General features: G+C 36.2%; 3 long non-coding RNA genes across 10 annotated transcripts in view; 2 read left to right on the forward strand and 1 right to left on the reverse strand.

The window, feature by feature from the left end:
* The window catches only part of LOC141377601 (uncharacterized), a 273,462-nt gene that overhangs the window by 42,948 nt on the left and 212,064 nt on the right, over positions 1-18,450 (forward strand). The gene's annotated exons all lie outside the window — the stretch shown is intronic.
* LOC147840915 (uncharacterized) lies at positions 1,258-4,049 on the forward strand. 2 transcript variants are annotated; one of them, XR_015507941.1, is made up of 4 exons: positions 1,258-1,385; positions 2,280-2,319; positions 2,430-2,560; positions 3,897-4,049. It is a non-coding gene; the product is annotated as an uncharacterized LOC147840915 (long non-coding RNA). The 2 variants fall into 2 exon arrangements; XR_015507940.1 differs by having other exon boundaries at positions 1,262-1,385; positions 2,418-2,560.
* The window catches only part of LOC147840916 (uncharacterized), a 639,653-nt gene continuing 628,136 nt past the window's right edge, over positions 6,934-18,450 (reverse strand). The window contains exons 1-8 of one of the 3 annotated variants that reach the window (XR_015507943.1): positions 10,597-10,711; positions 10,216-10,275; positions 9,343-9,494; positions 7,931-8,115; positions 7,738-7,845; positions 7,606-7,662; positions 7,340-7,514; positions 6,934-7,243 (exon numbers count right to left, since the gene is read on the reverse strand). This is a non-coding gene — a long non-coding RNA (uncharacterized LOC147840916). Of the gene's footprint in view, positions 7,244-7,339; positions 7,515-7,605; positions 7,666-7,737; positions 7,846-7,930; positions 8,116-8,872; positions 8,925-9,342; positions 9,495-10,215; positions 10,276-10,596; positions 10,712-18,450 lie in introns of those variants that run through there. The other 2 variants (XR_015507944.2, XR_015507942.1) reach the window with 2 other exon arrangements.

An 18,450-nucleotide genomic window follows, 5' to 3' on the forward strand; every position in this document is an offset into this window, starting at 1 on the left:
TTCAGATAATGTAGTGTAAAATCATTATTAAACATCAATATCTGTGCATTGTCCATTAATATAAAAAGCTAATCAGACGTATAGGTAACATGAAGTAATATAAATAATGTATAGTTTTATATATCATGTTTATCTTTTAAAAAATAGCTTAAATTAGCAAATAAGGTAGGCCGTCTGGGCAAAAAGGGGATGCCTCTCAGACATTTTTAGAAGCTGTCATTCATTCATTCATTCATTCATTCATTCATTCATTCATTCATTCATTCTCATCATACTTAAGGTCTTGGTCACTTGTTTATCCTCATAGCATCCATGTGGGATAAAATAACGGCATCTTAACTTCATCTTTTGTGAAACACAGTTGCTGTTTAATGTATAGTAAATTGGACTCATTCAAAGTAGCATCACTGCGCAAAAAAAAAAAACTTTATGAATGCATGTTACACTTCCATCTTTACATTGTGATTTATTTTTCTTGTAATGCACAGAGTTTTTAGGTAAGGGATGTCTTCACTTGCCATTCACTGACAGTCGGACAGGCTCATCCAGTTCATCAAACTCTATTATTTAAAATCAAAAGTGGAATAAAACAGTTGCCTCATAAAAGCCAGCGTATCCAACCAACACATTCTCACTCCCAACTCGTCACATACTGACGCTTGGTCAGGAACCCTCGGCGTCAGTTATTGACGCACAGGGTACCCCTTTAGCGTCATATTTAGACGTGCAGGGATTCCCTATAGAATCTGTGCCTGAGCCTGAGGCGTCATATGGAGACGCTGGAGGCTCGTATAATTACCAATAGATGTCAACGCAATTTTTAAAACCTGATTTACGCCTATTATCTTAGTTTTCTTATTTTAAAAATATGTAATTTTTATTTTGTTCATGAAAAGCGTCTGTAAACGGGGTCGAAACTACTTTATGAATAAACTTCGGCCCACGTGACATCCCTTCACGGTGAGTTTAACGCCGCTCTGCTATTGGTCAAACTGCATCAGCGGTGAGTTCTCAGATGAGTTCAACTGTCAACATTAAATGTTACGTTAATGCTGTATAATATATTTTTATTGGAGATTAGTTGGTGTTTATAAATATGTTATCATTTACTTTATATTTAATGAGTGAAAATATATTCGGTTGTCCAGTTTAGGGTAACTATGCCTAATAAAACTTTGATTCATTCATATTATTTATTATTTTTTTACTTTAAAAAAATATTAAATTTCAAGTACTAAGTTTAAAAATGTTTTCGGCTGATATTTTTCATTTTAAATTATTCATTGAAGTTGGGGTCATTGTATGTGGCGATCTATTTTTTACAGTCTATGCTCGCTATCCCAAGGTTCATTGCGATCCCAAGGTTCACTGCGGTTTTCCACAAGGTAAGTAAAAAGTAAACAAATAAACACGATTTGTTGATAAAGCATGTACTGTAAACTAGCGACGTTATCTAATTACATCAAGTTCATTTATTAAAAACATATTTTTCTCACATATAACGTTGGTCATGCATTAGAACAATATATACATTTTAAGATAAGGAACAGTGTAACCAGATTGTTGTTTTCCACAATAGAATTCGTGCAAAATCTATATATAATATGCAATATGCAACTCTAATAATACAAATGTATTCGTAATTGTTTCAATATTAAAGAACATCAAGTGTTTCCAAAGGTTTATTGTAAAAACAATTATTTTCCATGCCTTAAAACACACACACACACACACACACACACACACACACACACACACACACACACACACACACACACATATATATATATATATATATATATATATATATATATATATATATATATATATATATATATATATATATATATATATAGCATAACAAAAGCTCAAGTATAACTTAAGCTGATGTATGTCACACAATGAATATCATACACTATTACCAGTACAATTTGGCCTTTACCAATTTATTTAATAAAAGAAAGAATCTATCATCTCTAAATTGTGGTAAAGAGGCACAACAAGCTGTCTTCTTTTCAAATATTATGTCAGTCAGGATGGTAATGGTAAAACTCAAGGATTACCTTGCACCTTCTCAGAAATTTACCATTGATCATATGTATTACAAGTGGCTGGATTGTTTTTAACACAAGCAACGTTTTTTTAAATCATTATCTTAAACAGATTAAGGCTCATTTTGGACTACACTTACATTACTTTACAACTGCTTAATGCAGTACTGATGTATCTATTATTTTAGTGGGTTTAACTAATGTCACATCTGTTTTTATTCATTTCAGATGCAGAAACTTTTGACATATGAATTCATCTTGACTAAGGGTAATGTTTTTGTTCAGAATTAATCATTATTTAAAATCATTGTATTTTCTTTGTTATTATGTACAGATTTTAAAAGAATGTACTTTCTTTTAATAAAGAACTCTTCACAGCACTGCAGCTAAACAGTCACAACCTCACAGAGCTGCACAACTGCCCCACTCAGATCAGTGTTGAAGCTGAACCTCATCTTGTGTACAGCAAAGGCAGAGCTGAAAATTCACTGTTTGTCTTGTATTGTGTGGTAAGTCATAGTTTTATTAATTTTTTTATTTTATTGCAACACTAAGTAGTCCATTCTGTGGCCAATATGATATAAAGGGCCTAAAATGGGACTGACGTGATCATTGTTTTGATTTCTAGATAAGTACTCATGGGGCTACACATGCAGCTGAAGTTAGCTTCATTGAGTAGGACATTTCTTTCAGTATACTCTTAAAGAGATTCACCCAAAAATGAAAATTCTGTCATTATTAACTCATCCTTCACTTGTTCCAAATATGTCTGAGTTGCTTACTTCAGTTAAACACAAAAAAATTATATTTTAAAGAAAGATGAAAACCTGCAAACATTAACTTCCATAGTATTTGTTTTTTCCTACTATGTATGTCAATGTTTTCAGCTTTCCAGCTTTCTTCAAAAAACTTCCTTCATGTTCAACACAAAGTAACTTGGAAGTTTTTAAAAAAGGTTTACAACCACTTAAAGGAGAGTAAATAGTGAACTGTTCCTTTAACCCAATCTAGTTGACTTTACTAGAAAATTGTATAGAAACCCAGTGGCTTAAACCCATTACATTTTATACAAGGTACAACTTAACAGCCATACTTGAATTAAAATATTACTGTAAGTTCAAGAAGATTGTAAAGGTTCTAGGTTAATTTAAAGAGGGCTGTTTAGTTTCACCTTGTGTAAAAACATAAAGGATTTAAGGCAACATGTTTCGATGCAGTTTTCTAATAAAGTCAACTAGTTTGGGTTAAGAGTGTAATGGGTTACAGTAATAGCAGTGAATCATGCAGGCATAAAATAAATGTTTAGCCATGTAAAGCAATAAGCTTGTTATAATTTAGAAATATTTTAGGGTGAAGCACAGTATGCTGTTGTAGTTTTCATATAATTGATGAGTCAAACATGAGATGTGTTTTAAATTGCAAGACGTGAATTAACAATATGTTCATCAAGATTCAAATCTTGCATCTTATATTTTTTAAGGTTTTGGCCCAATAATACCCATATTCTGCTATTTAAAAAATCATGCTGGAATTTGTGTCAGCATTCCCTTCAATGAAAACTACAACAGTGGACATCAGTGGTGATGAAAATGTATGTGAAGGATAAGGGTGTTCATAATGAGAAGTGCAGTTACTATCCTGATCTCTGAGTTTGTAGAACTGACAGATCTGCTTGGAATAAATGGAAACATGCTGGAAATGTTTAACCTATTATACAGTTAATTCAAGAGTGCCAGGTTTAATGACACTTTACATATATAAATAAATATCACTGAACTTTCTAAATGAAACCTAACGCTCATTCTTTGTTCAGTAATGATGTTGTGCACTTCTAATACTTTACAGTGGCAAAACCTGGAATAACACATGGGAGCCCTCCAGGAATTGCTGACACTTTACGCCCAAGTCTCCTCATGCTAACCGGATTGCAATATGACAGTCTAGTCAGCATAAACACCTGGACTCACCAAGCACACTTTGGTTCTCAGTGTTTTGTAAAAATAGTTTTTGCTATTCTTCAGTAAATACTTGAATATGTTTTGAACATATTCTACTTTTGATGTTTAAGTTCAGAAAGTTGTTATTATAAACATAATTTGCATTTGTCATGAACTTGACTTCTTGTTGTTGTGAAAGCTGTTTATTATGATGGCATTTCCAAAGGCATCATTTGAAAAGATTTTTTGCAGTGCAGTTTTACTTGAGCTTGACATACCAGATGTATGACATGAATAAATATCACAAAATAAATATAATAATAATAATACAAAATATACATTTCCTTCAATTATAATTGTTTTTAATCATTTATATATGTATGGTAATATATTATTGCATTAAAAACTTATAAAATATATACTTTTGGTTAAAATATATATTTTTGCATTTTTGTGTGATTTTTATTATTTATTTTTATTTGTGGCATTATAAATAAATTATAAATGTTCATTAAAAATGTATTGTGTTTATTTGCATACTCATTTACAATGAACTACTATTTATACTATTTAATGGGCACTATATTTGTCATTTAAGTTTGACATATATTTATATTTGTATACCTACATGATGCAGGGTTTAGTTACAGCAAATGCTTGAAATGTTTTCAAACATGAAGCTTTTTTATTATTTTATTATTCGTTTCAAATTAAGTATACTGCCTATGATCTGGTTTTACTATGATCATTTTGCACATCAGGTTACCCCCACAAAGTAATCTCACGGTAAATATACATTTGTATTTTTAATAAGACAATAAATAACATGTAATATTAATACACATTTTGATATTTAAGTTATATTATAAGGTTATAATCAACCTTCAGCCGGAAGATTACCAAATAGAGACAAAGTGTGACGTAGATTGCGACGTTGTGATTGGACTATAACTTCAAAGCCAAATTAAAAGATCCTTCGTGTTGCTAACTATGTTTTGCTAACTTTGCCACTTTACTAACAGTGTCCTTTATCAATGAGTTATCACTGTGTTTTAAATAGTTAACGATTAACCAAGATCGTAACCCTAAACTTAACCCTAACTACACCTTTCAAGGAACTACAATTTGTAGCGCCATGTCTTTCCCCTCCCATCTATACAGCGACAAAGGATTGTGGGTAATGTAGTTTAAAGCCTTTTTGTAATAAAATGGAACAGATACAAATTTTAATGAACTAAAGACTATCTGAATAAGGTCCATGTGCATATATTTATGACATATATGAAAGCCAGGCATAAATTTGTTATTTTACAATGAGTATTTTTTAAACAGCTTTTATTGACTTGATCAGTATATACCAGACTATTATATCCAACATTATTTATTGAACATAGCATAGGTAATAGTCTTGCTGATATTCTCTCACTCATTTCTCGTTTGAAATGTGAATACTTTTTCCTTTTCTACGGGGCTCTACTCATCCCCTTTGAGTAAAAGGGCAGTTAACCTATGTAGATGTATTATCTTCAACATGGACAAGAAATTGTATTGTCACATGTACAGTTGTGGTAAAAAAAAAAAAAAAAAAAAAGCTGTAAAAATAAGCTAAACATTAGTATCCTCTTTAATTACAAGTTATTAGCAATAGTGATCTATGTTCATCACAAATGTTATGAGTTCAGAATAATATGTGTGGATGTAATTCTGAAAGTGTGTTTCATTAATGGTCATCATGTGATATTTAATTGTTTTCACTTTATTTGAAATATGGATAAAAGCTCTTTTAAAATATGTAAATGTTTATAAATAAAACCTTTTTAAAGACATGTATTTGTTTAAAAACCACTCTTTATCTGATTATTTTTACTTTCTAAATCTTCAACTGTTTGTGTAACAGTATGATTTGATGACAATGGATGAACTTGTGTTTAATAATGATTCCACATAATGTCTTTGTCCTGCATGTGGGTTAATTTGTTAATTATTTTCTTTATGATCAAATGATTGTAAGATTTGCTGCATTGTAAGAATCATGAAAATATTGAGAAATGAGGTAACAATGATGAAAAGATATCCTTTCAAATGCTGCGAATAGTTCAAACCTCCAAATGATTAAAAATACATAGCCATTAACCAACAAAATAAAAATGCAAACATTTAAATTATCTAAACTAGAAGTAAAATAGTTCTGTGCTGTATTTATAAGTTACTGTGTAGTTCTATGTCTACATATTTTATTTTCATTCATTCATTTTCTTTTTGGCTTAGTACCTTTATTAACCAGGGGTCGCCACAGTGCTATGAACCGCCAACTTTTCCAGCATGTTTTTATGCAGCAGATGCTCTTCCAGCCGCAATCCATCTCTTGGAAAGTATTTTATTTTTTATCTTGCATTCAATAAAACATTATACAAAGTTAATTTTTATTTTCAGAATAACAACAGTCGCACTGTTATCTCACAACAAGTGCAGCAGTTTTTTGTTAGACATTCTAACAAATTAATACAAATGTTTCAAAGTAAGGACAAAAATAAAAGGAGATAAATTTTTTTTTTTTTTTTTTAGAAAAATCCATGAGGACCAAATGGATCCATCAGATCTTTGATGTAAATCATAGGTTAATTTTTCCAGAGGTAGAAGTGTGGTTGCCTGACTCAGCCACATATTGACTGGAGGTATCTGAGCAGTTGACCATAATAATGTACATTTTTTGCCCAAGTATATGCAAAAATTAAATTTATCATAAAAATGTATCATAAAATTAACATTTTAAAAGCTCTTAATGTCACTTAATGTAATAATTTCATTTTAATATAGAGTTCCTTAAATCGTTATATGTTGTAAGCAGTTAGGCATACAATAATGCTCTTAATTTACAACACTGATTGATTTTAGAGGAATGCTTACATACTGTACATATCTATGTATTTAAAAAAAAAAGACAATTTGGTTATAGATGATGACAATTTTATTTAATTTTTTACAGATTTTATTACATGCTTTAGATTCAGGGTTAAGGTCATCCTCTTCTGGATTACAGTAAAAGAAAATCCACAGTCAATGTCATACTCATCAGCTGGAGCTTTATTTAAAAAAAAATCTATGTTCTCTGCTATAGCCAAAACTTGCAGGTACCTTGCAGGTCTCTAGATTGCACCATCGTATTGTTGTTTATTTCTCAGTTATTTTGTTGCTTTTTGAGAATGATGATCCATAGACCTTTCAACCCCTCTTCGTTAAGGCCACATGTCGAATCTTAAAAGAAGAACACAACAACATAAAAATATATTAATATCCTTTGGACTGGGTAACCTTATGCTTATGTCTGTGCCAAAAAATACAAATACATACCAGTACATTTCAGTAGCAAACAAGCAAGAAAGTTCTTTGAAAGAACCAGGATGAGTTGAAAGGTATTTATAGTGGTTGACCATCTCTGCCACAAGAATCCACTGCTTCTCCTGAAGAATCCTGACTAGCAGGATGATGTTGAACACCCTCCTCTTTGTTGCTGGGTCAGCAGAGTCTGAAATATATTTATGAAAAGAAAGTTGTATAACAAGGATTATACGTCAACTTTTAAAGAATCAACACTGACAGAAGTCTAGTGTACATACCATGCAATATGACGAAGACATCCACATCACTTCTTCTTTTTGTTGTCTTTGCTTCTGCTACTGAAAAAAAATGACAGTAATAGTAACACAATTTTTCATGACTACATGTAATATTAATAAGAATTTCCTCACCCTCTGCCCACTCCTCTACCTCACAGACCAAAGTCTTCCAATTGGTTTCCAGTCACTGCTAGTTTCATGGATTCTGTTTTGCAACTTGCTTTGCAGAGCTGTTGCGGTCTACAATGATAAGCAATCAAAAAATCACAATACTATTTAAATAGGTTACTGAACAACTAAAACAAATTCAACTGGATATTGTTACCTTCTGATATCAACAGGTCAGCGAGATGGCCAAATTGTTGAATATCTGCTAATTCCAGCACATGACCATGAGAGTTACAGTAGCATGTCTGGTCACTGCAATCCTATAGAAGAAATATTGCACTGTTCAACCTCCTTCCCAAAAGTAAAACCAGGCATATCCTGGTATGCCTCACTCCATTTCACCTGGTTAACATATACAAACAAACAAACAAACAAACAAATAAATAAATAAGTAAACCAATAAGTTTTGGCATTTACCTGTAGATCAGTTTAAGATAATCATATAGCTCATCTATCTCAGATATAAACTCATGTGATTAGGCTTGAAACACACTAAAATCATGGGCTTAAAGATGATTAAAAGATTAAAATCTTCCTGTCAATTCTTAATCCTTAGCTGTAAATAAACCTTCAAAAATGCCAGTGTTTGAAAAAGGAATGAAACAGTACAGAACAAGTGCATAACAGTTTCTATCTTCTAATCTAATTTTCTTAGGTGAACATCACAGAGCTGTTTTCTTGTTAATTTAGTTTCAACACATACAGTTTAAAGTACCTCGTGCATTCTTGTAATGGTTATGCTTATGGTTCATATCTACTTAAATTGGCAGTATATCTAGTGTGGAAGCAGAACAGATGAAGGGCTCTTCCTTGCAAATACTATCCACCTTGTATTGCACAGACTCCCACTCAAGAATATCTCAGAAAAATGTCTGCTGAGATCTTAGCAGTCCATTAAAAATAATTATACCAACATCTTTTCCACCAATGGAAAGAATATAAAAATACTTTAGGATATATAATACTTGCATGACCAAATCTGAGATAAAAAGGCCATCAGTATGCCTTAGTTTAAATAAAACCAAAATTTTACTCTAGCCCACTGTCACCTAGGTCTACAGATACAGGGACTAATGGAAGCAATGAAGTACACACTGACAGTCACTGGAGCAAGGCCCTCTCACAGTTGGGAAGATTGGAGTTCCTATGAGCTGTACCAGATAAAAACAACAAAAAAATGTACATTTATAACATTTCTAACTTATACTAAGACTAGTAGACAAGCAGCATAAGCAGTTCTAATTTCCTAAACCCCAATGTGGGCAGTTGATGGCCTATAAGGTGTCATAAAATCAGACAAAACAAAATACTTTCTGAAAAAGAAAAAAAAATGGTTGGCCACTATCAACACCCAGAACAATTAGTTTTAAACAGTTAGGCCACAATATTTTGTGAGCTTATGCTGTAGTTTTTTAATGTTTGTCATAAACAATAGTAATAGTAAAACTAATGCGTTTCTTTCTGTTATTACAATAGTAGTGAAAGAATAAATGCATTTTATCTCATACAATCACATATGCCTAAACAATGTAGATATTTAATATACATGGACTGAAAAACTTCACTAACCCTTGACTGATTCCAGAGTGGTCTTGGCCTTCCTTACATGGTGGTGCTTTCTGCAGATCACCAAGTTGTCATCAAAACTTGAGCTTATAATTGAGATCTTGATGATAAATCTGAGTATTGAGGAATCACTCATGGTGATAGGCAAAAACAGGCTGAAAGACACAAGAATTAATCAAACAAATATAAATGTGTTAACAGAGATAGAGAGACAAGTGCAATTTAACATATAAACATGGGTAAAGTGATTTTACTTTTTGCTTATCAGAAAACAAAATTGGATTTTTAAAGAAATCTAAAGAACCTGAAAAGAGCAAAGAAAAAATATTCATATCTGAACAGTGAACACCTTATAATGTACACCTGTATATATATGTATATATATATATATATATATATATATATATATATATATATATATATATATATATATATATATGTGTGTGTGTGTGTGTGTGTGGTAGATTAAGCTATTTTTTTGTTTAGTTTTGTGTTGTACAATGAATAAAATGTGCTCAGACGGGCAAAATATCTGCCTTTTTCCTTTAAAGGCATGGAAAATAATTGTTTTTACAATAAACCTTTGGAAACACTTGATGTTCTTTAATATTGAAACAATTACGAATACATTTGTATTATTAGAGTTGCATATTGCATATTATATATAGATTTTGCACGAATTCTATTGTGGAAAACAACAATCTGGTTACACTGTTCCTTATCTTAAAATGTATATATTGTTCTAATGCATGACCAACGTTATATGTGAGAAAAATATGTTTTTAATAAATGAACTTGATGTAATTAGATAACGTCGCTAGTTTACAGTACATGCTTTATCAACAAATCGTGTTTATTTGTTTACTTTTTACTTACCTTGTGGAAAACCGCAGTGAACCTTGGGATCGCAATGAACCTTGGGATAGCGAGCATAGACTGTAAAAAATAGATCGCCACATACAATGACCCCAACTTCAATGAATAATTTAAAATGAAAAATAACAGCCGAAAACATTTTTAAACTTAGTACTTGAAATTTAATATTTTTTAAAGTAAAAAAATAATAAATAATATGAATGAATCAAAGTTTTATTAGGCATAGTTACCCTAAACTGGACAACCGAATATATTTTCACTCATTAAATATAAAGTAAATGATAACATATTTATAAACACCAACTAATCTCCAATAAAAATATATTATGCAGCATTAACGTAACATTTAATGTTGAAAGTTGAACTCATCTGAGAACTCACCGCTGATGCAGTTTGACCAATAGCAGAGCGGCGTTAAACTCACCGTGAAGGGATGTCACGTGGGCCGAAGTTTATTCATACAGTAGTTTCGACCCCGTTTACAGACGCTTTTCATAAACAAAATAAAAATTACATATTTTTAAAATAAGAAAACTGTGATAATAGGCGTAAATCAGGTTTTAAAAAGTTTGTTGACATCTATTGGTAATTATTCGAGCCTCCAGCGTCTCCCTATGACGCCTCAGGCTCAGGCACAGATTCTATAGGGAATCCCTGCACGTCTAAATATGACGCTAAAGGGGTACCCTGTGCGTCAATAACTGACGCCGAGGGTTCCTGACCAAGCGTCAGTATATGACGAGTTGGGAGTGAGAACGTGTTGATCCAACACAATCTCACGGCAACTCGTAAAATTTTGATTTAGTGGCTAATTCGTATGATCTAATTTGTGCAATTCAGTACAATTTGCTCATCCCCAAATGACGGTTGGGTTTAGGGGTGGGGTTAGGTGCCACGCCTCCTTTTTAAAATCGTACAATTTCATACAACTGAACTCGTACGAATTCGAACGAATTAGCCACTAAACTGGCAAATGCAAAATACTTACGTTTTTTTTGCATTTTTTTGCATTCAGGCTGGCATATCGGCGCGCTTCTACATTGAAAACATATGATTTGATTCGCGTCTTCTGATTGGTTCTCGGGATATTACGGCTTTTGCTGTCAAATGCAAGTGGCATTTAGCGCCTTTTGCATACAAACTGTTATTTCTAAATGCGCTGATTCTGGTATTTGGATGATTAGAAGCAAATCTATTTGTTGATTGTGTAGTACGTGCCTAAAGCATTCACTTAATGTCATTAGCTAATTTTTGGCGGAAAAGGCGTTTAGCGGCTTTTGCATCTGGACTCTACATGTGTTCCCGTATCACAATGGCCTAATTTCTTAGTTCTTATGAAAACTTGAAATGTTCTCCATAGCGCTGCGGCTTCATTACTCTGTATGCACAGACTTCCCCTTCGGCTGAAAGAGCTGAATAATTCAAAGTGCTAGAGGTAGGGCTCTAAATTGTACATTAATCCACAAATCTCCCCCCCCACACCCTCGTTCCATTGCACTTTTAATAAGTGAGCGCAGCATCGTGTGTGATGAGACCAGAGAAGCACACTTTTTCCATCTCTACGCCTGCAGTCATTTCTGCCAACTGAATTATTCCAAGATGACTCCAACTTACTTTAATGATGACAGCGCTGCCTGCTGCCTCTTGTCAACTTAATATATGACCGCTTTCGGCCGCTATGATAAAATTATGGAAAACTGAGATTTCGCTGTATGGATGTCTTATATCATTTACAGTTTATTAACTGGGTGGAACTTTGGGGATATTGTTAGTGGATATGAGAAGAGACAAATGATATTGTGGCAAGATTGAACACATGCATGCGAGAAGCATTTTGATTGTGACTTTCAGAAAGAGCTATTTGTTACTATTTATAAGTCCCTCGGGAAGCCAATACGGAAGTAACTGAAACTGCAATTCATCGAAATTCCGCTAGTCCTGGCTCCATAATAGAGCAATATTCAGTTGAGACCACTGTTAGAATGGCCAACTTTACAGCAGAAAAAAGGGGGTATAAAGAACGATTTTGGTTCATATAGCTAATATTACACTTCATGACAACTGTGAGGGGGGTGAATTTTTTTATAACTCATCCATTTCCTTTATTTTAGGCTATATTTAGTTTGCATAATTAAGGGAGTGGCCACTTGAGTGACAGCTAGGTCTCACTGGTCGTCGACGCTTCACCTCAGTTGACTCTGGCTGAACTCGCCCATATTGATATAGTGTACAGCCAAGCACATGTGGTCAGAATACAAACAATTCGCAGATAATAAAGTATTAAGCGTTTTCCCAAAGTAACGTCTGTCTAAGCCAGGTCCAAGCAAAATGCCAGCAGGTGTCTGTAGCTCAGCTCACTCTCTGCCTCTTTGCCCTTGTTTGGTATTCCTCCGTGGGTGCAATGACGCACTTGTCCGCTTTGTAAAAACTTGCTGGATAAGTTGACGGTTCATTCCGCTGTGGCGACCCCGGATTAATAAAGGGACTAAGCCGACAAGATATTGAATGAATAAATAATGGAATACTTAATTTAGTAATGAAAAATTAATCACTCAGAAATGATGAAAGCACAATTATTAGGCACATTATAAATATGCGTATAAGTCAAGAATAAAGCATTTGTAACTGCCGTTATAAACTGCTTACTAATGTTTATAAATGTAGAGTTAATTCTTAACAAATAATGAATTCACTATATGCTAATGCTTAATAAATGATTGATAGTGTGTAGTTATTATAAAGTGTTACCCAGATTTTTCTGGTATCAGTACTTTACTCAACTATTTATTTATTTTAAACTTTTTACTTTTACTCCTCACTTTTTTTTTTTACATAAATAAATACATTTACTATGTTTACTATGTTTTAAGAACTGAGCTCTCAAGGTAAGTATGCAAAGGTTTCTTACACTAACACACTCATGCTCACCTACACACACAGAGACCCACATTATACTCCATATAACCATTTACAAGTTTTTTTTTGCACTCCAACTAATAATCAACAGTAAAAATTAGCGAACCTCTTCCCAACAGGGAAAACCACCAACAATCAAAAATGCATGCTTATGTGTTGTCATGGCTTTGCAATCAAAACTGTCATTATAATTGAAATCAATGGAGCAATTTTTTAAAGCATTTTCCCAAAATAAGTGTCGAAATAAGATGTCACCAAAAATCATTCCATTTGCTGAAATACAGAGAAAGTTGTGGCCAAATTAAGCCTTAAAATTACCCCAGAGTGGATGCAAACATCCCCAACAGCACATAAGGGTTAAAGATGTAATTCACTCTTTTACTATTAAGATTTGAAATTGCATAAATAATTACATAAAATATTCAGCAACAAACAAAAAAACTTGCGTGCATAGTTCGAGTTCTGATATCGTTAGATATGCATTCACACAGTGAGTATATTTAGCCCCCCAGACATACATTCATTCATTTTCTTTTTGGCTTAGTCCCTTTAGTAATCTGGGGTTGCCACAGCGGAATGAACCGCCAACTTATCCAGCATATGTTTTACGCCGCGAATACCCTTCCAACTGCAACCCCTCACTGGGGAACACCCATACACTCTCATTCACACACAAACACTACGGACAATTTTAGCTTACCCAATTCACCCCTAGTGCATGTCTTTGGACTTATGGAGGAAACCGGTGCACCCAGAGGAAACCCACGCGAATGCGGAAAGAACAAACGCAAACACCACACAGAAATGCCAACTAAGTCAGCTGAGGCTCAAACCAGCGACCTTCTTGCTGTGAGGCGACAGCACTACCTACTGCGTCACTGCGACGCCCTACACACTCATATGGCCAATTTAGTTCCATAGTTCATTTATAATTCTAGGTTATTCAGTTCAAATTCAAACGCATGTCTTTAGACTGTGGAGGAAACCGTAGCACCTAATGGGAACCCACACCAACACGGGAGAACATGCAAACTCCACACAGAAATGCCAACTGACCCAGCAAGGACTCGAGCCAGCGACCTTTTTGCTGTGAGGTGGCAGTGCTAACTACTGTGACACCCTGGTTAACAGTTTCTATATATTGTGGTTCGCAATTGTTTTCCTTTTAGTTACTGTTGTGAATTGCATTATGGGATGCTGATCTTTGCTCTGTCGATTTTTGATGTTGAAAATTCAACTCTACAGTTTAACAAAGTGACTTTTATTGACATTTTAGTAGATTGAAATAATACAAAGAGAAATAAGTCCAACCCAGACAATATATCACTTTAAACTATTAGAAATGTCAATACAAGTCACTTTTTTTACTTTTCCTAGTTAAAAGCTGTTGGAAGAAAAATTAAGATCCCATAATGCAATTAAAAAGCATCAATAAATGAGGGAAATGGATAAATAAATGGAGGGAAATAATGGAAAACTGCTAATGTATGGATATATTTTCAACAGTATATAATATTGTCTTTAATGCTCTGAGCCACTGAACCAAGAGAAGTACAGTATAAGTGTGCCCTTACTCACCGTTATGTTGTTCCAAACCTATATGACTTTATTTCTTTCTTCTTGAAAACAAAACAAAAATATATCTTGATGAATGATTTAGCTGTCTTTGTCCACACAAGGAAAGTCAGTGGGGTCCCAAACAACACTGCTGACTTTCATTGACATTTTATTTCACAAGAGAAAGGAAGTCATACAGACTGGAACAACACGAGGGAGAGCGAGCAAAGAGATAGCTGTCATTTCTTATTGAAATACGACAGGTGGGAAAATGGGAGTGGATTGAAAAATTCCCAAAGAAAACAACTGTCACAAATGAATCTGAATATGCACACTTATCATTTTAATTATTTTGACATTTCTAAAACATAACATTTCCCTTCAGGAGCCCATGATACCAAGGGATGAGTCATTGTGACTTACGATTAGTGAATCCAAGTACTCTTGAGAGATATTACCTTTTTGTTTTTCTTTTTTTGCTAGTGCCGTACCAGCTGTTCAGTCGTCCACATATGTTTTGGAGCAAGAACACAATTTCCATCCTCAGCGAATATGCTAATATCCTCATAGCTCATTACCAAGCTAAAACCATTGATTTATAAGGCATTTAAACTATTGTGAAACTGCTAACTGCGCCAACCTGACCCCAGTAGCCTCCAGCTTTATTTCCTGCAGCACTTCTTTTTTTGTTTAGTTTTTTTTTTCTCTGAGGCTTAAAAGAATTTCCATGAAATTATTCTCACTCTTCATTTGACAGAGGTTTATCGCAGCCACACAACTGAGAAACTGTAGTTAACTGTGATTGTTTTTTGCTACGTCGCCCACTCACGATCCGATGGCGTGCGCGATGTAAAATAAACAAAGATACAGCCGCTGATCTTTGTCTCACTGATTTATTTAGATGTAGATGCCAATAGAAAGCTGTGTTGTTATCGCAGGTGTTATTCACCTCAATTATAGATGGAGCAGTGCTGGCTCTTTTATTCAACATATCTGTCCTCGTCCTTTTCTTCCTCCTCTTTTTTGTTCTGAGTGGTTTCTTGTGTCAAGTGGCTCAGCTGGCTTTAGGGACATCCAGCTGTTAGACAAGCTGCGAGGAGAACCTTGGCTCTTAACAGTCTTTCCAGCATCTGCTAATAGGTAAAATATGTATTTCATTAAAACCTAAGTTCAGCAGAAACTTCTGAAATAAAAAAGCAAGAATTTGGCAACCCATGCTCATGAAAAATATGTGCCCTTGGCCAACATGCTGCAATGAAAGAAAACACATGCAAATTAGGGTAAAGACAGCATGTCTTGTGTTAAAAATGCTCACAACGCAAACATATTAAGAAATAACCTCCATTTTCTCACAAGGCATGCAAATAATGTGGAACACATTGAAAATGTTTTAAGGGGGCCCAAAAACGTGACAGACATGGCTGGGATTTGCTTATTGTGCTGTGACATTTGCTCAGTGAAGCTGTTGGTGATCTTTGAATGGTGATGGTAATTAGGTAACATCCTAATTACATGATTCCCTTGTCTATGTAAAGTTTCACAAACTAATTTCGAGGAGCGTGTGATATGATTAACCGCAGCTGGTCCCTATTGCTAATAGTTAGCTAGCCAAGTGGATTATTCCAAATTCAACATATCCAGCCTTAAGCTGCGGCCACACTAGAGTTTGTGTGAGCGAAATTCTGTCGTGCGGCGCTGCGAAAAGGGGCGGGATTAAACAAGATTATTAGACATTTAAAAAAGCGAGCGATTGCTCCATGTTTTAAATTTTTATCCAGAGAAGTCAAGTTTTGATCATCAATTAGTCTCACGAAGTCAAGAACTGCGATTTCGCAGGTCAGTGTTCACCAAGCTTAAACTTTGCACCGCATCGAACTGTGACACTTAATGCATGACCCTTTGTTTCCAATGACTCTTTCGGGTGCGTCTGAATGGAAGTCTATGGGGAGAAAAGTCAAGTGTGACCCCAGCTTAACTTCATTCACTAGTTTTGTTTTGGAAAATCCCACCATCTTCACCCATCCCTTCTTCCTCCTCCTCAATTCTTGGATCGGGCGACACAGCAGCTAAGTGGCTAGCAAGAAGGTGACTGGTTCAATCTGTACGGAGTTTACATGTTCTCTCTGTGTTCGCGTGGGTTTTCCCTGAGTACTCTGGTTTCCCCAACAGTCTAAAGACTAGTGATACAAGTGAATTAAATGATAGTAACAGTCACAACACTTAATACTTACACACTGGCATGGTTTGCGGTCTATTCCCATAGATCCATCTTATTAATCAAGGTATAGGCTACACGAATCAGGGAAGCTCTTGAAAACTACCTGTTCCCCTTCGGTTGGGGAACTTCAGTGCCATGAATGGGAGGATTCGGATCAGAAGCCGCTTATCTGGAGAGTATTGAACGGGCCAATGAATGAAATTAATTGGCAGCGTAAGCTTGCGCAGGTGTGCGACATCTGCAATTATCTCAGCATATAAGCACACCTGAAGCCAGCAAACGCCATCCTTTCGCTTCAGATCCTTTCTGAGTGAGTCGATGAGGGTTCCTCTTGCTGATCAGCACTTCAGAGCGAACGAGTGTGTCTCCCGGTCCAGAGTGGGTCTTCGCGGTGGCAGACGGTCGAGCTGGGTTACTCCCTTGCCTGCGGTTCTTTGGGTCCGGTCCTCCAGAGCGGTGCGTATAGTTGCAACTTTCCTAAAAGAGCAACACAGTCGTGCAGCACGTCCTTTTCAGGATGGCGCTCCGACTGTGCGTTTCTGGATGCGGGGGTTTCCTGTCTCCGGATGATGGACACGATCACTGCATTGCATGTTTGGGGGTCCAGCATGTTAATGCGGTGCTCGCGGGCGGTTCATGTCGTCATTGCGATGCCATGACCGTTGCACAGCTAAGATCGCGGCTAACTTTCGCAAGAGAGCGAGCCACCCCAGTTGCCTCCTGCTCTAAAAAAGCAGCGGGCGCTCGGGCAGATCTGAGGGTTTCAGCGGGAGCTAATCCGCCGCCCACGGGCTCGCGGACCTCTCGCTCCTCACGGCGCTCCATCCAAGCTTCGGGTGGTGAGAGTGATCCGTCTAACCAGATGGTAGCTCTCACACTCGCTGACACCGGAGATCAGATGTCCTCCGCGGCATCGGAGGGTGGGCTTTCACTGTCCGACGAAGATCCGGACCCGCTCGCCCCCTCCGGGCAGGTGAGCGCTGTCAAATCGGATCCTGAAGCGGACATGTTAGCCGTGCTTTCCCGGGCTGCTTCGGCCGTGGGGTTGGAGATGGTTTATCCCCCAGCTCCGCGGCCGGACCGACTAGATGGGTGCTACGTAGAGGACCAGAAGGCGAAGCCTTCGAAGCCTCTCGTCCCCTTCTTCCCGGAAGTGCACAGTAGGCTCACGCAGTCCTGGAGGGCACCTTTCTCTGCCCGTGCTGCGAGTGCCTCCGCCCTCACCGCCCTTGACGGCGGAGCTGCCAGGGGGTATGAGGCGATCCCGTCAGTGGAGCGCGCTATCGCGGTCAATCTTTGTCCGCGCGGCGCCTCTACGTGGCGGGGTTTGCCCCGCCTCCCGTCCAAAGCCTGTAGGTTGTCTGCCTCCCTCGGAGCCAGAGCTTATAAGGCTGCGGGCCAGGCTGCTTCTGCTTTGCACGCGATGGCCACCTACCAGCGCTACCAAGCGCAGGCGCTGGCCGAGCTGCACGAGGGCGGGTCCAACCCAAGCTTATTACATGAGCTGCGCACCGCGACCGACTATGCTCTTCGGACTACTAAGT

This window comes from Danio rerio, chromosome 14 (genome assembly GCF_052040795.2).
Source record: "Danio rerio strain M-AB ecotype USA chromosome 14, GRCz13ab, whole genome shotgun sequence".
Lineage (NCBI taxonomy): Eukaryota > Metazoa > Chordata > Actinopteri > Cypriniformes > Danionidae > Danio > Danio rerio.